This window comes from Zonotrichia leucophrys, chromosome Z, assembly GCF_028769735.1.
Source record: "Zonotrichia leucophrys gambelii isolate GWCS_2022_RI chromosome Z, RI_Zleu_2.0, whole genome shotgun sequence".
Lineage (NCBI taxonomy): Eukaryota > Metazoa > Chordata > Aves > Passeriformes > Passerellidae > Zonotrichia > Zonotrichia leucophrys.
In genome coordinates, this window is record NC_088200.1 from 17722366 (window position 1) to 17742331 (window position 19966).

The following is a 19966-nucleotide window of genomic DNA, read 5'->3' on the forward strand; positions in this document are numbered from 1 at the left end:
CCCTGCCTCCTCATGCAATATGTCTACCTGATTACATGTCAGCAGAGTAAGTGTGAAGCCTCTGTCATTTCTGTAAGACAATTCTGTATGACAAGTACAAAATATTTTACCTTGTTTAAATTTTAACTTTGAATCAATTTCAGTTTTAACTTTGAATCTAATATTTCTTTTAAAAGAATTCCTTGATTTATACACACAACAAAAAGAATAGTTTTGTAGTAAGCAAAAGTTCTTAGAAAGGTATGTTGCCTATTGTAGCTCTCAGATGCTCTCAGAATATTACAAAATGGATGTCTAAGACTTATACAGCAGTAAAATCAATGTCCAGGAGAAGAGCAATCAATTCCTTCTGTGGAACAAAATAATTTGCATGCACCTGCTTGTTCATGAGGCTGCCTGCTTTTCATGTTGGGCTGGAGTGAGAACAGTGAGTGCACAGCCCATGCACCCGTATATTAATGACATGACCTTTGCTACCTTTTGAAATGTTATCCTGGAAATACTTAATCACAGGATTAAAGAAACCACTGGGCCACTTCAAATTGATACTGGACAGTTTATAAGGAGGAGATACTCTAACATTGGCAGCGTTGTTAAACACTTACTTTGATCTCTCCTTACAGAGAAACATAGAAAAATCAGTTCAAATCTGAGATCAGTTTACAAGTTATGACAGAGTGATATAGATGTGTACAGATTACAGAATTGCTTCCTAAGAGCTTAAATCCACTTACTGCATGCAAAGAATATTGTCTTGATAAAATTAATCTTAGAGGTTGCAAGTGAGGAAATACGCAAAGGGGTAGCTGTCTGTTTCTCCTGCTTTGGGATTTGGTTTAGGGGATTTGAAACTAGAGAAACAAATATCCCTATTTTAATTGTTTAAGATAAAAACAAAATGTACCAGTTTAAATTAACTTAAGAGTGATTTGTTTAATTCTGGGGGAGTCCAGGCTACCTTAAGAAAAACAGGAGGCAAGAAGGGGAGAAAAATATCAAAAATAATGGAGAAAAATTTTAACTTCAAAACCTTCTGCACTACTTTGAATGCAGTAAAATACCTGCCAAGTATCTGGACATCCATGAGTATGACTGACTGCAGATCAAAAAAGTAAATCTGAATTTTCAGAGTTCCTAATTGCTCTGTGTAAGTAGTTACCCACCATCTGTACAGCATCAGCATGGGCCCACTGCTTGATGTGCCAGCTCCTGGCCCTTTTTTGGGTGGTCATCCTGGTATTCATCATACAAGATCAAGTATTTATAACATTAGGCTGGTAGTAGTGGAGAAGTTTTAGGGGGCAGGATATACACACAATGAAAAATAAAGAATCTTACTGCTGACTTTGCATCAGAAATGAGCAGATGTTTAGATTCATGGGTGAAGAGGTATGCCTGCGGCAGGCATAGGCCCCATCTCTCTGCAATCACAACAGATTTGCTGCTGGCCTGACAGTCCCCCTGGAAGTGTGGTACAAAGCAGAGAGCTAACTAGTCCATCGGTTTTAAAGGCATTTAGAGGCATAGGTGAATGAGTCATGAAGGAAACCACATGGAAATAATTTAAATTTCCCACTAAAAGGCCAGATTTTTCATGTGTGCATTCATACTTGCTATCATTATCTTCTCATTTTAATGTTATTGTCAATTGCATTATCAATGTTTTGTTGTGATGTCTTGATGCTCTACCAAAATGGAAGGTGAAATGACTTGGGAATCTAAGTTGGTTTGTTTCTATCTAATACTTGATTCACTTCCAGGTTGTTCTGTTCATATTCTGAACAGCAGAGGAAAAAGCAATGCCACAATTATTAATTTTTCAAGACCTGCAACTTACTCAACATAGTTTTCTTCTGAAGCTGTAACATTACCAGGAGAAATTATAAGAGAGATGGTAAACTCTTCTGCATACACAAAAGACAAATACATTTTAAAACAATTAGATTTCATTGAGGTGACAAAAGTATGCAGAAATATGAAGAATTCAGTAATGGTCTTAAACATGCTCTAGTTAATGTGAGTTTCACTCACCTCCAAAATCTCTTTGGTTTAAACTATCCAGGTAAGTACCAAAGGCTGTAACTTTGGGTTAAAAAAAAAATAGATAAAAGGATAAATCCCTTTATTTGGCAGGGGGCTTCTTATTTTGTACTTTTTATGTTACTACTAACATGAGAAGAATTCTCTTCCACTGGTTCTCCATTTTTGTAAGTCCTTATCAAATACACAGGAATTTGTAGTACTTGAAAGCTACATCATGGGAGACAGGTTAATTTTCCCCCTTTTCTGTAAGAACAGGAGAACGGACTACTCATGTTAAGACACACTTTAGCTTTGGACACTAATTGAGTATCACCAGGTCTTACAAACTAGAGATGAATAAAAATTCTCTTGGTAACCTTTTTACAATGTATGATTTTTAAATATGAAATCTAGGTCTTATGCCATAAGTAGAAAACGCTAAAGCATAGTAGAAAACACTACAGAAAATATATGGAAATATATTTTCTAGAACACTGGAAAAAAACTTAGAAAATGTGATGTTGATACCTACAGTCCATAATTCATATAGTAATCAGAAAAACAAAAACGTCTGTTACACAATTCACTCAACTGCAGTTTTCATCTGAGCGAGTAATGTGACAGCTGGCTAGAGCAGTTTGTGCCTCAGTAGAATAAATGGAAGGCTGAAATTGCATTCAGAGGGGAAAAGGCATGGGGGCCAGTCATGTGTGTGTGTGTGTACATGGACAGACATGTATGCCCATGTCCTATCAGATGTATTTCATTCTTATCTGAAAGAATGATACAAAATTGCAAAGCTGTCTTGAAGAGCAGCTTCTAACTGGGTTATTTCAGTCTTTATCATGAGGTTACATGGATAAAGACCTGTTAAACCACTGACTCCTAGCTTAATGAGATCCGTGCTCCAGGAGAAAGCCCAAAACCCCATCTGGCTGGCTCTCAGCAGTGTAGAAAAAGTCAACTACTCTACCAGAGGAAACAGAGGATTGAATTTAAAGAGTTGAGATAGAGAAAAAAGAAGGAAAAGACTACAAGCATGCAAAAAAATATAAATTGCTGTCAGTGTCCTACTGATATATTCAAGCATTCTATCTGGCGCTTTAAAAGAAATAATGAAAAATTAAATAATAATACCACCTCAGAGAGACACCATAGTTACATTTCTATAAGAGAAATAAATATTTTTAAAGCAATCCTTGAAAACAACACTCAGCAGCTCAGGGTTTCAGCTAGTATGAAAACAACTGGGTATTTTGCTATTCCTAGCAGTCTCTGGCAGGTCAGTGCAGACATTGCTGAGTTTTGGCTGCCCTCCGTGGCATTATTTGCCAGCACACATTCCACTGATAAATGTTTCCATGTTGAAATTAAAACTATTACATGGAAGTTAAGACCTCACTGGGGGCTTAAAGCCACAGCTTTTCTTCTGCCCAGGAAAAGTGATTAGAGTGTCAATGGTGATGTAATAAAAACCAGAACTTCTGTTAATAAAACTAGATAAAATGGAATAAAAAAATATTGCTATATACTGAGGTGGAGGTAAGGGAGAAAAAGTGGGGTTCTGTAGAACTACTGCATGGGTTTTCGGTTTTGTGGAGTTTGGAACAAATGTTGCTGCAGGACTGTGCTACTCTTCAATGGTGCTCAAACCAGCCACAACAGCCCAGCTCTCCTAGGAGATGGGAGAGGCCCAGGTTGAAAGGAAGTCGTATCGCTACACCAGAATGTCCTAACAAACAAACAGCCCAGGCTTGCTCAGACAATGGTGTGAGTGGATTTGTGTCTTTTTAGGCGAAAAGTCATAAGAATGAGCCGCACTGGAGTGCAGAATTAATGAAAGTGTGGGAAATGATGATGTTTTCACTTCTGCAGAAATTAAACTTCCACAACCCCTTAAATGCTTTTTTTCTTGGCGACCAATGCAGCAATTTGTAATGTGGTACACTTAGCCAATATGTTTAAGGAAGGAAATGTGTTGTGGTAATGGCGCTTGACTAACTTTCCACTTCTAGCTCTACTAAAAAATGTCTGTGTGACCCTGAGAAAGAATTTTACTCCTCCAGCAAGACTTGTACTGCATCTTCCAGGTATATAATTAATTTGGAATGCCAGAAGCAGAGCTTTGTGAATGGTATGATCACTACACAAAGCAGCAATTTTTATTAATTCACAATACTAGGGAGTAGATGATCTTATGGAAAACCCCCAAAACCTCTGCCTATCCTCACAAACCTACTCCAGAAAAAAGAAAAAAAGAAAAAAAAAAAAAAGCTAAGGAAAACAAACAACTTCCCTCCACCCCACCAAACCTCCAAAAATAACACCCCAAAACCAAACCAACCAGCTAGAAAAGAAACCAAACCCATAAAACCAAATGGGCATGAGGGGGGAATAAACTCCTATTTTTCTTGTTTGAAATTAGGAAACTTTTGAAAATATCTTCTTTCCAAAGTCACAGCATTGTTTCTTTGTTTTCCATTTGCCTTTTCCTTTTTCTTTTTTTTTTTTCACCTGTGCCCTAAGGAAAGAGAAGCTGCTTTCTCCCACGGTCTGCACTCAACAAACCTATCTAGTTTAGCTCCTAAAATCACCTTAGTAGCAAGAGGTGGAGAAAAACAGCTATTTTTTCTTCCCGTTCAATGTGAAAATATCAAACTGCTGTTACCTCAGTTACTGCTCAGGTTACTGTTGGATGTTTGAACTCATTAAGCCATATAAAACAAATTTTTAAAATGTCAAATCTGTTCTACCAGACTGTCCATGGAGACAGAGGGGGTGATATTTGTGCTGTTGTGCTAGTGTTATCTGCCTAGGAAGAGGAATATAACCAACATCATGTTTAAACTGATAAATATGACAATAGCAGGATAAAACATTCCTTAAGCACTGATAGCATGTACTTGCTACTCTAGGCCTATCTTGGCTGTCATATCAAGTAAAGGAAGCCAAGACAGAATAGTTATAAGGAATAGACTGTGTAAGAGGATTAGACAAAGGAAAGACTGGCATTCAAATATGTCCTTCTGGAATACAAGTTTTCTCCTTAGATACAGGATTCTTCTCCACCCGCTAAATAAATTCTGTAACACCCACAGGTTCTGTAAAAGCCCCCTGTATAGAAGGATAAATCACAGCAGTCCCAGCAGCACTGGAGCTGCAGTCTGCAGCACAGATGACAGTGGATTTCTTGAGGTAAATCTGCAAATAAAAGAGAGCTGTGCCCCTGTTTCCTCTTCCTAGCATTTACAAAACCCAATAGCACAAATATAAGCATCTAATATTTGAAACAGAAAATCACTCGGCTGACAGAGGGATCAGGAGCTACTGAAGCAGGGAAACTACTAAGTGCAAATGAGTAGCACTTCACTGGTATTTGACTGATAATTTTACCCAACAGAGGTTATTACAAAGATGTCTCATAAGAGATCTCTGCTTAGGGGGCTATGCAGTTTCAGGAAGAGATTTAGTTGTGATATTTTCAGTTTGGGGGAGTATTTTTGTTATTTGAAAGTTAAAAATCATCTTTGCCAACATCTGGCTCAAAAAACCAAACAATCAAACTCGGTTCAAATCCTGTGCAGGTCTTGGCAGCATTACGTGCTTTTACAGTAATTTCTTCTTCTCCAAATTGTGGATGTATTTCACAAAGATTAAAAACAACATTTCCCAAAGTTTATCTGATGGTAAATAATCAGGGAGCTGACCAGATGGGAACACAGAGATTTCAAAGAAGATGAATTGGTACACTTTTATTGCACATTTTCTTGTGCTTGGGTATTCAATCTCTTGTTATATGATGTTGTTGATTGGAGACAGGGACAACATGAACTCACTGAGAGTCCTGGACAAATAATGTGGTTTATTGTTCAGAACTTCTTTTTATAGGGAGTTTGAATTTCCTGGGCTCAGATAGTTGATTGACCAGGATCTCTTTCTGCCTACATCTTTGGACAGTGGTGTTTCTGTGTCGAGGCTTGAACAGGGTTGGCTGAAGGGCCCCTGTATAGGTTTAAAACCAACCTAGCTGGGAACTTGTTTGTCTGTTTTCTGGGATGAACTAGGCTAGCCTAATTGGGTTTGTGTTTACCTTGTCCATCTGCAGACTGGCTGTACTGTGACAGTACTGTGATAATTTCTAATTAGGATGAGATTTTATATGAAGCATAGAGGCAGATTAAGTTTTTTTGTATCTGTTCACCTAATGGTGATCAAAGGTATGATGCACAAGCTTGGTTAAAGCATTCCTTTTTGTTTGGTTAGGGTTTTTTTTGTTTGATTTGTTTTGATTTTTGTTTTGATTTTTTGTTTGTTTTTTGTTTTGTTGGTGGTGAATTTGGGGGTTATTTTTGTGTGCTCTGCTTATTTCGTTTTGATTTTTGTTTGGTTTGGTCTTATTTTGTTTTGTTTTGTTCTGTTTGTGGGGTTATTTGTTTTGTTTTTCCTGAATGACAGAGCATTCTGGGTAAAGGAAATTTGAGGGGTTTGGCTCCATTTTTCTCTTATAACTGATAATTCACCTGTATGGTGATTTGTAGAGACAAGATTATAGTTTTCTCAGTCAGCTCCACTGAGCACGTTGGAGTCCTGAAGCTATAGCTGGGCAGTTTACTTCCCTTCTTGAGCTGAAATGTGTGTTTAGCAACAGACAGCTCTCTTTGCCACCCTAGAAGAAATACAACGCTTAGCTCACCTATTGTCTCTTCTCCATTTTTCTAACTGCCAAAAGAAAAAAAATGGCTGGGTGTGGGAAAATTGAGTGGAGAGTGCTTTATTTACTGAGTCACAGACACCAATGAAAGTATTTTACCTGCTTGGAGGCTACACGTTCAGGCAGTAACAATGTAGGTCAATCTGAATAAAATGTGTTTTTACCAGAGGAGAAAATCTTAGAAGACATAATTTACACTGTTTGACATAATTTAAACTGTTTTCTTCCTACAACTAGCATTTCTTTTCAGGAATGATACAAGTTTTCGTGGTAGTTATCCAAGGTGAAAACATACAGACTAGTCAACTGTTCAAGAAAAACCTTGTGATGTCAGCTGAAATGCATATAACCCCCCGAACACTCATACTTAACACATCCCTATATGCTCCAGATTTTAAAACTATCAAAACATTATGGGACCTTTTGTGTTTTGAGATACACAAGTTTATACTCCATGATTAAGGAGATACCTTTAAAACAAGGTTATCAATTATACTTTGCAATAGTTTTCTAATGGTGGAAAAAAATATTATTGCATTATATCTACACCTGACCAAAAAAGGCTGGGTACATTTCTGAGGAGAGCTGTGCTGAAAAGTGTGCCCTGTGACACAATGGTAACTGCAACCACAATTGAATTGTTCCCCAGGCCAGCAAATGGAATAAGTGAGCATTTAAATGTAATACCTAATGAATGCTTTTCAGGAGATTAAAACCACTCTGCAGGCTACCATGACCGTTAATCCATTCCAAGCCTAGGGAAGCAATGACCATAAACCATCCATAAGATGCTTTGGCAAACATTTGCTAGACAGCTGAAAGATCATGTGTAATACCTGCTTCAGCTAAACTCATTGCCTTCTTTCCTTAATCCAATACAAAATAAAAATTCTAAGTTAACATTTAGAGTATAATCACTTCTTAAAATTTAAATTAGAGACGGAAAAACATTGATTTCAGAATTTGTTTTACAAACTAAAATAATATTCTCCCTGTGTTTATAATTCAATGCAGATCTTTTTTGACCTTTATGCAGCAAATTGGTTGTTATGTGGAATTTTAAGGCAAATTCAATGCCTAAATGGTTTTGCAGGGCTAAATACTAATAATTTCTTATTTTAATTAAATTTGTAATCTCATTTTTCCAAACACACTTGAATTTGAGTGCTATGCATATATAGTACACTTGATAAATTTTTCACATCCCTGTCTTTTTTTAGCACAGCAGATCTCCTTCATAAGCTGTGTATGTTGCATTAGATATCTAATCTGATGAGGGTTTAATTGCTTGGATAAGGACAATTTTGTCCTTGCTTAGAACTGTGTAACTCTAAAGTGGTTTTGTGTATTTTTATAGTCTTTAAATGCTAATTTCAAAATCTTTTTCCTCAGCATAATTGTTGACTTGAGAAATACAGTAGCATGGGTAATCTATATATAAAATCTAGTTTAATTGAGCTTTTGCTCTATTAAAAATGTTAAAGAGAGCTGAGCAAGATTTTCAAACATCAGTTCTGGACCAAATTTAATGAATTTCAGTGAAATATATAGGCCTAGAAAGCTAGCATATTAATTGGAAACTTTCCCCAAGTGTAATGTTAGGAAAAATACATAAATGAGTCTCCTACACTCTCCCAGCTTCCATCAGAAATACATGACAGGAGCATGCCAAGCTTTGCTGACAGGGTGAATTCACGTAAGTGCTTATCCAGCTCTGGCTGCTCTGAATCTTGCCCTGGGTAGCATTTTCTTTTGATAGAGTAAATTAAACTTTAAATAATGCAAACCTATGTGTAAACCCAATATTTGAAATGTCTTTGTACCTATGCCTTGCTCTATGTCAGCCTCAATCTTGATGAAAAGGTTACTACAGGTAAGATACGTAAAAGCATGTGTTGCTTTACAAAGAACGAAAAGCTAAATGCTTTTTCTTTACACTTCTTTCTATCCAATATTTTTATGCTTTAACACAATAGAGTTGTAAGGAGAAAGACCATATCCACACTAAATAAGAGAAGGCAAATGCATAGCATTCTTCCACACTGAGCAGCAAAGTGCCAACTGACATAACATTTTGCTTGCACAGCTGTGTTACAGTTAGCAAATAGAAATATATGCATTTTCATTAAGCCCTTGCCCTTCATCCAGAAGGGCAAGCCTTAAAGTAAATAGACAAAGACAAATAAAACAGAAGGAAAAAAATACGTTTCTTTGGCACAAAATTAAATTAATGCAAAAGCCAAGGAGAGCTTGAGAGCCAATTTCATGCTAATAAGCAAATGCAATTGAAGTATTATGTTTTCTAAAAGATTTTCAGAGAGGTACTTCCATATATCTCAATGGATTTGAAAGATAAGTATTATTTATCTCCATATCACAGACAATGCAAATGGATGTCATGAAACTCTTGTCTCAGGACATGTTCAACTAAAATAGTGTTGTTTAATTCTTTCTCTTCAATGCTGCCATATACTACCCCTCTGTATGCTCTAGCTTGAAAATTCGAGTCAGAAAAAAAATTTTTTTTCTCCTGGGCATTTTTGAAAATTTAATAAGTTTCTGTGCTGAAGTCTCTGCTTTTTTATTAAAAGCAATACATGTCAGGAGACTATCACCATGCCAGCTACTCCAGGCAGCTGTAAACCATCCACATGGTGTATGAGAATTATGATCCTGATACATATTCAGTGTGTTTCATTGAGTACTCTGGAAATCAGATGCACTTCAGGAGTAAATTAGGAGGCAAGAGCAATCTGGGAACAAATCTGAGGCAGTAACCTGCCTTAAGTCTTCCCAGGAGCAGTATAGCTTGAAGGAGATAATCACTAGTAAATGCAGCATGACCTTTCCCTCCTTTGACCAGGCCCACTTCTAAGGAACAATGCAACTTGGCCTCTCTTTTAGCCAAGATAAGTATATTTGAAAGTTTGGTTATTTCATGAACGAACAGTTGAAAGGTTTCTGGCAGTTGCATCTCTTATACTCATTCTTCCTTCCCTTTTCCCATTGATTTTAGTGCAAAAGAGGAACTATTTTCTAAAGTGCTCTTTTATCTTTTCCCCTGGCCTGCACGTTGATCTCCTGTTGAGACATAACTGCCACATTCCTCTTTTGCAATGCTAACAGAAGAACAGTTACTCAACTAGAAGCTCTCTGGAAAAATGCTGAAGGTGGTATGAAGTAAGGTCTCACGCTCTGAAGCCACAGAATAGATTTCACAAGAAAAAAATGTGAAAAATAACAATTTCTTCTCACGCAGTTCTTTATTCATAGCAGTCTAGCCTGCTGTTGCCCTAGTGACGTCCTCAAGGGTTCTTGACTTACAAACACAGCAGATGGCAAGTAGACGCCCACCTGCTCTGTCCAATCAGTTAGAAACATAACATTTTTTCCATGAGGACTCCTTTTCAAACAGAGAGAAATAATTTATAGTAATTTGTCAATCCTTTCTGAGCTCCTGCTCTATGTCTTTCAGCAGCTGCAAACTGCTGCCACTCAAATTATTTCCTTCCCTTTTTATACTAAGGTTGCAACAGGCAAGGTGATCAAAGAATAGGAATACTTTTCAACCAATGTCATAACTTTAGAGTGTACCTTTGATTCATAAACCTTATGTTATGCAGAGACATTTGCTATAGTTTTTTTTGCTGGGAAAGCATTTTGAAGTTGAGAATAAATTTTGCAGAGAATCAAAACTGGTCCTAGGAGCTACTCAGTAAATTTTTAAAATATAAGAATATTTATTGTGCTTTGGTCCCAGCTGACAACTAAGCAGCTACTCCCTCACTCCCCCACAAGCAGAACTGGGGAAAGAATGAGAAAAATAAAAGTAAAAAGGTCATGGGTTGAGATACAGACAGATTAAGAGGTAAAGCAAAGGCTACACAAACAAACAAAGGAAAGCAAGTAATTCATTCCCCCCTTCCCAGGGGGGAAGCAGGTGTTCAGCTGCCCCAAAGAAGGGAGGGCACCATCATGGGTAACAGTGACTTGGGGAAACAAACACCATCACTCCAAATGGTTCCCTCTTATTTCTTTTTCCTCCAGTTTCATGTACTGAGCATGACTCCACATGGCCTGGGATATACTTGTGGTCAGCATCAGTTTTCCTGGCCATTTTTCTCCCAATTCCTTGTGCGCAACCTGCCCGTTCACTTGTGGGGCACTTGTGAGAAGCAGAAATGGTCTTACACTCTGCAAATGTTGCTCAACAATACCTAAAACATGTCTATATTATCAGCACTGTTTTCAGCCCAAATACAAAACAGACCCCTGCACTAGGCACTGTGAAGAAAATTAACTCTACTCCACAGGTATCTAAACCAGCTCAATGTTTAAAATGCTAAGACCTGTTGTACTAAATAGGTCTATACTACATCCAGTATAAAAAAATGATAATTCAATTAGTAGGAACAATCTTTTACTAGAATCACTGTAATTGTAGGAAATACTACAATTAGGGTGTTTCTGTACTTTCACTGTGGTATTGTCTTCATTGGTATGACCTACTTATGCACATGGAAGAGTATTGGAAAGCAGCAAAGTTGTTCATTTAGAGAGGTAGTAACATGGGCACTTACATGGATCTTTCTTTCCTTTGAAGAGTAGAAGAGTTCTTAGAATCATAAACAACAGAATAACCTGAGTTGGAAGGGAATGGTGAGGAGCATGAAACTCCTGACTTCACACAGAGGAAACCAGAATTTAAACTGTTGTCTAAAGATGTGTTGAATACTTGGCTTGGGGCCATGGCTATTTTCCTGGGAACCTCACTCAATTGCTTGACCAATCCCTCTCTGAAGAACCTAATTTCCTAATACTTAATCTGAACTTCCCCTGCTACAGTTCTAAGTCATTGCCATGGGTTCTTTCAATGGACACCAGAGAAGAGATCAGCATCTCCCTTCCATTCATGAGGAAGGTCATATTGGTTTGCCATGGCCTGGTTTGTGGTCACAGGGGGACAACAAGATGTCTTCTGTGGGAAGCTGTCAGAAGCTTCCCACCAAGTCCAGCAGTGCCAATCCCTGATGGCTCTGAAAATGGACAGACTGCGGGCCAGGGCTAGGCCAATGAGAGAGGCTGGTAACACTTCTGTGATGACATATTTAAGAAGTAAATCAACACAAAGTCACAGAGTGTTTTGCTTGTAGCCAGAGAAGAGGAAGAGGTGAGGACAAGGTGAAAACAACATGGAGACCACAAGGTCAGTGGAGAAGGAGGTGGAGCTACTCCAGGCACTGGAGCTGAGATTCCTCTGCAGGCTGTGGTGAAGACCATGGTGAAGCAGCTGTGCCCCTGCAGCCCATGGGTGCACAGGGAATGCAGAGATCCACCTGCAGCCCATGGGGGAGCTGCCCATGCTGGGGCGGATGGATGCCTGGAGGAGGCTGTGATCCAGTGAGAGACCCAGTGGAGAGAGGGCCCTTGCTTCCAGGCTGGAGCAGCCTGTCCTTGGAGGAGTGCACCACCTGGAGTGATCCATGCCACGGCAGTTTTGGGAGGAGTGTCTGCCCATGGTGGGAGTTCATGCTGCAGCAGATGCAGTATGGCTGTTGTTTGTGAGAGTGGACCCACAATGGAGAAGTTCATGGAGAGTTGTTTCCCGTGGGAGGGACCCTACAGCCTCACAGGGGAACGACTCCTCTCCCTGAGCAGTGAAAGAAAATCTCAGTGATGAACTGACCAAAAACCCCCACACCCTGTCTCCCTGTACTGTTGGTGGGAAGGAGGGAGGGGATAGGGGAAAGAAGTTTTTAAGGGCTTATTTTACTTCTCATTATCCTCTTCTGACTTGCTTAGTAATAAATTCATTTTGCAACTTAAGCTGAGTGTGGTTTTGCACTTGAAGTGTTTTCTCCCAGTCCTTATCTCACTCATGAAGCATTTGTTAATTTTTTTCCCTCTCTGCTGCTCTGCTGCAGGAGAAGAGGGTGAGCGAGTGACTAATGGGTGCCTTGCATTGGGCCAGTGTCAAACCATGACAAGAGTATAAATACAAATTAGGTAATCTTTCAGACTCCTCTAAGCAAAAGAAACCTAATATCCTCAGCTGCTCCCCACAAGCCATGCCATGTTGTCCTTTCAGCACCTTTGTTGTTCTCCTTTGGACACATTCTGATATTTTATCTCCTTCTTACATTGTGGAGAGGAAAACTGCACAATGTTTGAGGTGAGGACACAGTAACAGTGGATGTAATGGGACAATGGACTTTGACTGGTCAGCTATATTGTGCTTAATGCACCTCGGGGTACAGCTAACCTTTATCTGAAAACACATTTCTTATCTCATGTCCTCATTCACCTCAGAAATTGTTGCTTCTCTTTGGGGCATAAACCAAAAATTTAACAAGATACCACAGCAGAACATACCAATGATTGTACTCCACTTCTATTTCTGCAGGCATTGTCCTTCACATATATTCATAAATTAGTCTGAAAATACCTTACATTATATTTACAAGCCAGATCTACAGTGCTTCAGGCCAAATTTTTTGTAATGTCCAGAGACAAAATGTAAAACCACCAGGAACCTGTTTGAGTGATTCTCTAATCAGTGCCATCCTTTATAATAAGTCCAACCTTTGCAAGAGCTCAGAGATTGCTGTAAATGTATGAGCAATGTGTTGCTACGAAGGGACCGTTTGTTATCTGAGAGGCAGCAAAATGCTGAATCTGATGTTACATCCTGCTTACATTCTAGTCCATGTGACTTAGCTGAACACATTAAATTTAGCTAGCTCCAACACTAGCCAAGAAACTTCCTGCTCTTTTCCCTCTCTCTTTCACAAAGAATTAGGAGAAGGGATTTTTGAAGCTAGAAATCTGACTTTGTTTTTGGGGATTCCTGATACAATTTTCTTGGTTGTTCGTGAAGGTTGTTTCCCCTTTACCTCCACATACTATCAGCATCTCCCACCTCCAAACTGTTGATTTCAGATGCAAGGCAGGAAAATGGATGCTTATAAGCAGGGCCTTTTCCATTACTGCTGAGAGGGAGATGGGGTTTGAGAAGGTTGAACACAATATTTTTTCTCTGACATTACTAATAGCAGGACTGACTGAGACCTCCTTGAGGTAGTGGAAATTTTGTCACATCCTGTTTAAGTTAGAACAGTGTAAGGAAAGCTATAATTTTATGTCTAGTGCTCTAGAAAAATTAACTAAAGTCTCCAGGCAGTGATAAAAATCTCTGAGATATGACTTGTATGAAAAAATTATCCTCACATGATGACAAATTTTTATCTGACCTATTTGATGACCAGCCTTTCCACTGTTTGGGCTGCATTGAGCTATTTAGTGACAAAAAGGCGCAATTTACAAGAACCTTTCAATAATATAGGATCATATTCTGTATACATAGGCTCACTTTCTTCTACTGTTTCAGGAATAGAATAAATTCTGTGGTACCGTATGAGCTGATATGTAAACTGCTGCCATTACAACAGTCTTTTAGGTAACTTTTTGTTTATGAAACCCAATATAATAATTAGTATACTACACCTACTAATTAGTTTAGATTTATGATTTATCATAAGTAATTTCCCACTTTATTTGTTGAGAATTCATTGTGATTTATATATACATTTCTATATTTAGTTTAGTTATTGAAATAATGAAATCTGCATGTAAGCAGATTTGGGCCACTTCGGTTTAGAACGAAAGGTCACTCTATACTGACACAATGTAATCTATGCTTATAGATCTTCCTTTAAGTGCTCCAAAACAGTTACATTATTGTCTGTTGAGTATACAGTCCAAAAGTTCTGGCTCTCGTGGTGAATACCACCTGAAACCCCTTTTCCTTAGTGATCAGTATTCTCCAAATATTTCTGAAGCCTTTCCAAAGCCTTCAAAGTGTCTCTGTGGTTCTGTCCAATAAACATGATCCGGTCCTATTGGTTTTCTTCATTCACATCCTAAAATTAGCCCTACTAGGTTAATGGAGATTATTCTTACTGAGTAAGAGTAAGAGTTATTCTTACTGAGTAAGAGTAATTTTCCTATTTTTCTTTAGGAGTTAATTCATTCATCAGAAATCCAAGGCATCAACTGAAGAAAGCAGGAGTTATGGAAAAGTAATGTTGGATTATGGTTTGGATACCTTATTAAAATGTAGTTAAATGATTGACTGGAAATAAAATATTGGAATAATGTTGTTTCAAACTTGAAATAGCCCTAGTGATCTTGAAGACTAAAATAATATGCTTATGTATTACATGCAGAATGTTGCGGTGTGTTGCAACATCCTGTTTTAAACTTTTGGGTCCCTTCCCAGGTGTGCCTATACCTTCTCCCTTCCCTCTCGCCCCTTGCTGAGTGTGCCCTGTCAATCAGGCTAACATACCAGCAAGGCGTCGTGTGATTGGTCCCTCAGGCCTGGGGGACATTGGATAGGTGTCCCTAGTCCCTTGAGACCCTGCCCCTTTCACTTGGTTGGTAGCTCACCTGTCCCCTCCCCTTATCCTGTCCCGGAGCTTAAAAGGTTAATGAGACCATGCGGCCGGTATTTCTGGTGGCAGCAGTTGCCCCGGTTCAGACCTCTGTACCCATGGAATAAACATCTGGCAACCCTCCAGCAGGATCCTCTCCTTTCTTCTCTTCACCATCGCCAGAAGCTCTCTCTCCTGAGGTAAACGGAGTCCCTGACAAGCCTGGACTTGCACCAGTGCCCCGCTGCAATCTCCAGCAGCCAAGGTATCTCTGGGGTAAAACACCACAGAAGCCGCCTTCGGCTCAGCAGCGAGGGTCACACTGACCCAGGCACAATCTAATTGGTTATATTGGGATTCATATTCCAATAGCAGAATAAGTTTATTTCTACACATAGTGCCATGAAAAAAAACGCCGCTAAAATTAACAATCAAAGAATGTGAGGTGTGACTTTATATAGTAAACAGTGATTCAGAAAAGAAGAGAAAACAGCAGGCAGCAAATAAATTCATGCTAGATCTTCATTCTTGCGGAGAAATGAAATTGTCCACTTCCTAACCAGCACAGCTCCCTGCCATGTAAATTCTTTATTTTGTATTTAATCTTCCACTTTTAGTATAATTTGTTCTCTATGGAAGCCCAAATTTAAAATTCTACATGTTCAAAATTTCTTTTTTTCTATTGTTCTACAAGAGCATTTTTCTTTGTATTACTTTGAGGAAAGCACCATGCATCTATCATAATTCCTTTTTCTTGCCCTTGAGAATATAATTGACTCCTGTCTCCTGCATTATTTTTTTTTCTGCTTACTTTCCATAGCAGTGATGCTTGAGACTATGCAACTAGTGCATCTATGAAACACAATAATACTTCATCTCTTTTGTGGGATAAACTGTATACTACTTGAAGAGTAAATCAAAATCACGAGCTTTTAAACGATATATAAAACTAAAATTCAATCAAGGACGAATCTTCAAGACTAAAGACACAAATAGATAATGAACTAATTTAAACATCAGTTCTAACATTCTTTGTTTTTTCTTGAGTTTGGAAGTGAAACATGTATTCCAGATCTTAAACTAGCACTCCCACAGATCATTAATATATCAAGATTGTGCCTGGAGCAATGGACTGTTATTTTCCCACATCCAAATGAGTCTTTAAATATAACAGCATGAATTCCATCCACTCTTCTGAAATGGTAGCCACAAATATAGACAAAATATAAGTGCCCATTATATGCTCTAAAGGAAGTCTGGGGTAAACCAAAGCAATTTGGAAATAGCATCATTATTATACTACAACCTAAAATACAAGCTTTCTATTGTACACATTTCTTTAAGTTTTCTTTGTTATAAGGTGTTCTTAACATATTATACATGCAGTTAATGTCATAGCATAAATTGTTATGATAATTATTTGTAATTCATAATCTATAACCTCTAAAGGTTATAGATCCAAAGCAACATAATATTTCAGCTGACTGACAGATAGAAAGCCAATGAGGGGATTTTGTCAGAACCTCATTTCCAGGATCAGGTCATGGTTAAGAAGTATGTTCTTGCTGTGTTTTGCTGAGTTGGAGCCAAAGTTCTGTCCATGAGCTTTTAATTTTGGAGCTGTTCCAAGTGTAGGGATACAATGCAGCAGAATTGGCAGATACTGTGACATTTCCATTGTTTCAAATGGTTATAATTTTTAATTGATTCCGTCTGAGAAGTACTTATCAGATTTATATCCCTGAATATGAACGCTAGCACAATTTGGCCTTGAGTCAGGACATTAAGCTCCAGCTTGAAACCTTATTCACATCTAACTCTGAACACCTCAGTTCCTTACTGATAATAAAGTATGGAAAGTGAATTATCTTGCAGCCTGGAGAGGTGGTTCATCAATACAAGGATGATATATGTTGTGGCATATCTTTGGGATGTCTAATATGGAAAAAAGCCTTTGAGACTTCTATGTCTGTATCTATCTTCACCGCTACATTTCTTCTGGCATTTTGTATTTCTGTTTTAAGACTCAATATTGTCATTCTGACATGTATCTGAAAAGATCTGAACCTACAGTGGAATTTTATTCTAATGTCTAGTTGTAGCTGAAGCTTCTAGAGATCTATCTGAATTAGCATTAATACATATAACTTGCTAAACGCTTCCATAATGCTTGGAGTTAGTTTTCAACTTAATCACCTCAAGTTTTCTTTCTGGGTAAGCTATTAAAAAATTTAGCTTAGCTAGGAGAACTGCCTTCAACATTTTTTGTGGAGGGGAAATGAAAAATTTGTGTTCTAGACCTTGTTTTCTACTTAATTCTTCTTTTGACAAGCTAACATGTGGACAGCTCAAAATTGCTGCATTCCCATTACACATGGCACGCTGAGGGTATCTTCAACTAGTATCTCCTTCCACTCTGACAAGTAAAAATCAAAAAAAATCTAGATTATAAAGTTGGTTTTTAATACAGTCACAATAAATTAACAGTGATTTTGGAAGATTTCTAGTCTCAGTTCTGTTTTATTCATTCATTCTTGCACATGCAAAACTTGCATTTAGTATTTTCTATCTCATGAGCAAAATTTTTCACTATGTCTCTATAACACAGATCCTGTCCACTCTATAAGGATCACTGTTATGTTACTATATCATATTAGCTCAAATGGTAGAAGCCTTAGTGCCTTTTAAATATGCTTCTGATGTCCTCTCCATCAAAAACACTTTGGACGCTATTTAGTATACTTCTCCAGTATACCAGCCAAACTCTTTCCTCTGGAATGCATTACCTCTGCATAAACTAATAAAATTGACAAACGTTTTATGCCAGTGACATTTATCACTGTAGCAGAGAACTTCAAGATCTGTACTTGAAATGCTGCCACTCTCTGATAAAGTAATAGATGTTGGTTTAGTTTGTTTTGTTTAACACTGTTTTTCTGCCTGCTCTGTTGTACATACATGCATGCCTAAGTAGACAAACAGAGTGGATGAACATTCATTGTCAGGTGCATATTGGACAAGTCAGGATTTTTTGAGGACTGACTACCACTGCTTACTCATTTAATGTCTGTTGATTTGTTCATACCATTTATTTCAGTTTTAGCACCCTATCAAAGTTTATAGTAGAACAGAAATACATTTTAGAAAATCAGAAGAGGCCCTAAATTTTCACAAAGAGACAAGCTTCCAAAATGACAAGGACATATTACAAAGTTCTGTGTACTCATACAACAGTATGAGTGTTAAGTTCTGCATGGTTCCCTATAGTAAATGCTCATTCACCATTTCAGTAGTGACATGCATTCTTCATCTTAGTGATCCAAAAATTCAGTTGAACATTATAATGCCATCAGTCTCTGCACTTCGACATCAGCATCCTGACATTTAACAAACACTGCTCAGAAGTACTTTGAATTATCCTGTGGCAACAGTCTATGCCACTAGCTGGTTTTAACAACATCCTAGAAAAAAATATGCCACCTGCAAGCGCTGGGAGTACCTCAGATGCTGTGGATAAAGCCTTGGGAAAAGTGGGGGAGGGAGTATCATTCTTGTCTTAATTGCAAGTTTCAGGCTGATTAAGAAATGCCTTTATCTTAGGCATTTGCTCGTAGTCATAGGTTAAAGTGCAGCACTGTATATAGTGTAAGACATGACCACAAAGGAAGTCTCTGTTGATGAGGTATTTTAGTTCAAAGATAACAAAATTTGAAAGTGAATTTTTGATGCCATCTTCCATGTCTTAATAAAATAATTTCAGAATTCTGTCTCAGATTCTTCTATAGATGTCTGCAGTGCTGCCAGGGTAGCATCAAGCAAAACAGTAAAATAAAGAGATATGATCTTTGATTGTCTATAAAAATGGAAATGCTTCTCCAAAATCTTCCTTACTGTAGTTTACATTTGATTTTGAGAAAATACATCACTTTACTCTCAGAAAAACACACCATCTATTAAAACAATTTAAAAATATTGTGAAAATATCTTTATCTATTCTAAAGCTATTGCCATCTTTTGTACTATTTGCTTTTCATTCCACTGAAAATGCCTTTACTTCTCAAAATATTGCAAAAGACATAATTACAAGTATGTCCCTGAAGTGGCTGCATTTCTGTAGAGAAGAAGTATTTAATAAATAATGCACATTGCTTTCAGTCATAGGAAAGGGGAAAAAAATAGGCAGTGCTATTATTATTTGATGCAGGCCTGCCTTGAGTGGTATACTTCTGTTGCTGTTAAGTAGATCTCCAAATCTGTACTGAGTAAATACTTTTTTTATTATGTTTGTGCACACTCATTCTTGAGCTAGGGTGAATCACCAAAGCTGTTTCATCTCTTAGTGATCCCAAGGACTTGTTTCTTTCTTATATGGCAGAAAATATGAAACTCTTAGGATGTCAGAAGAAAAAAATGCATACCACTTGAAAGTGATGGAGCTAATTTTATAATGACTTGAATTCATGTGCTTGTGCTGATTTATGCTGAAGAATCTTAAATATATAAGACCATCACCACTACCCTAATCCACTTCCCAGTTTTATCAATTAAAGCTTTGTGGTTTACTCAGCAATTCCAGCAGAATTTGAACTAGAAGTATTAAAAAAATTTGGTGATTAAAACAGCCGGAAGGGCCTCAAAATCTCTTACAGTCTTAAAAATTAATGAACTTATTATAAGAGAAGACTTATTTGCATTATTGTTCCTAAATAAGCCTTGAAAATATACAGCAAGAACAGCTGATAGGTGTTTGGATGTTTCATTTCTGAGATGCAATTTTCATTACCACATTACTCAACTCATC

General features: G+C 37.8%; 1 protein-coding gene across 4 annotated transcripts in view; it reads left to right on the forward strand.

Moving 5' to 3' along the window:
• The window catches only part of LOC135459289 (elongin BC and Polycomb repressive complex 2-associated protein-like), a 68211-nt gene that overhangs the window by 17558 nt on the left and 30687 nt on the right, over nucleotides 1–19966 (forward strand). The window contains exon 3 of one of the 4 annotated variants that reach the window (XM_064735116.1): nucleotides 11342–11393. The exons of the other annotated variants lie outside the window; for them this stretch is intronic. The gene's annotated coding sequence lies outside the window, so the exon portion shown is untranslated. Of the gene's footprint in view, nucleotides 1–11341; nucleotides 11394–19966 lie in introns of those variants that run through there. 4 annotated transcript variants of the gene reach the window in all.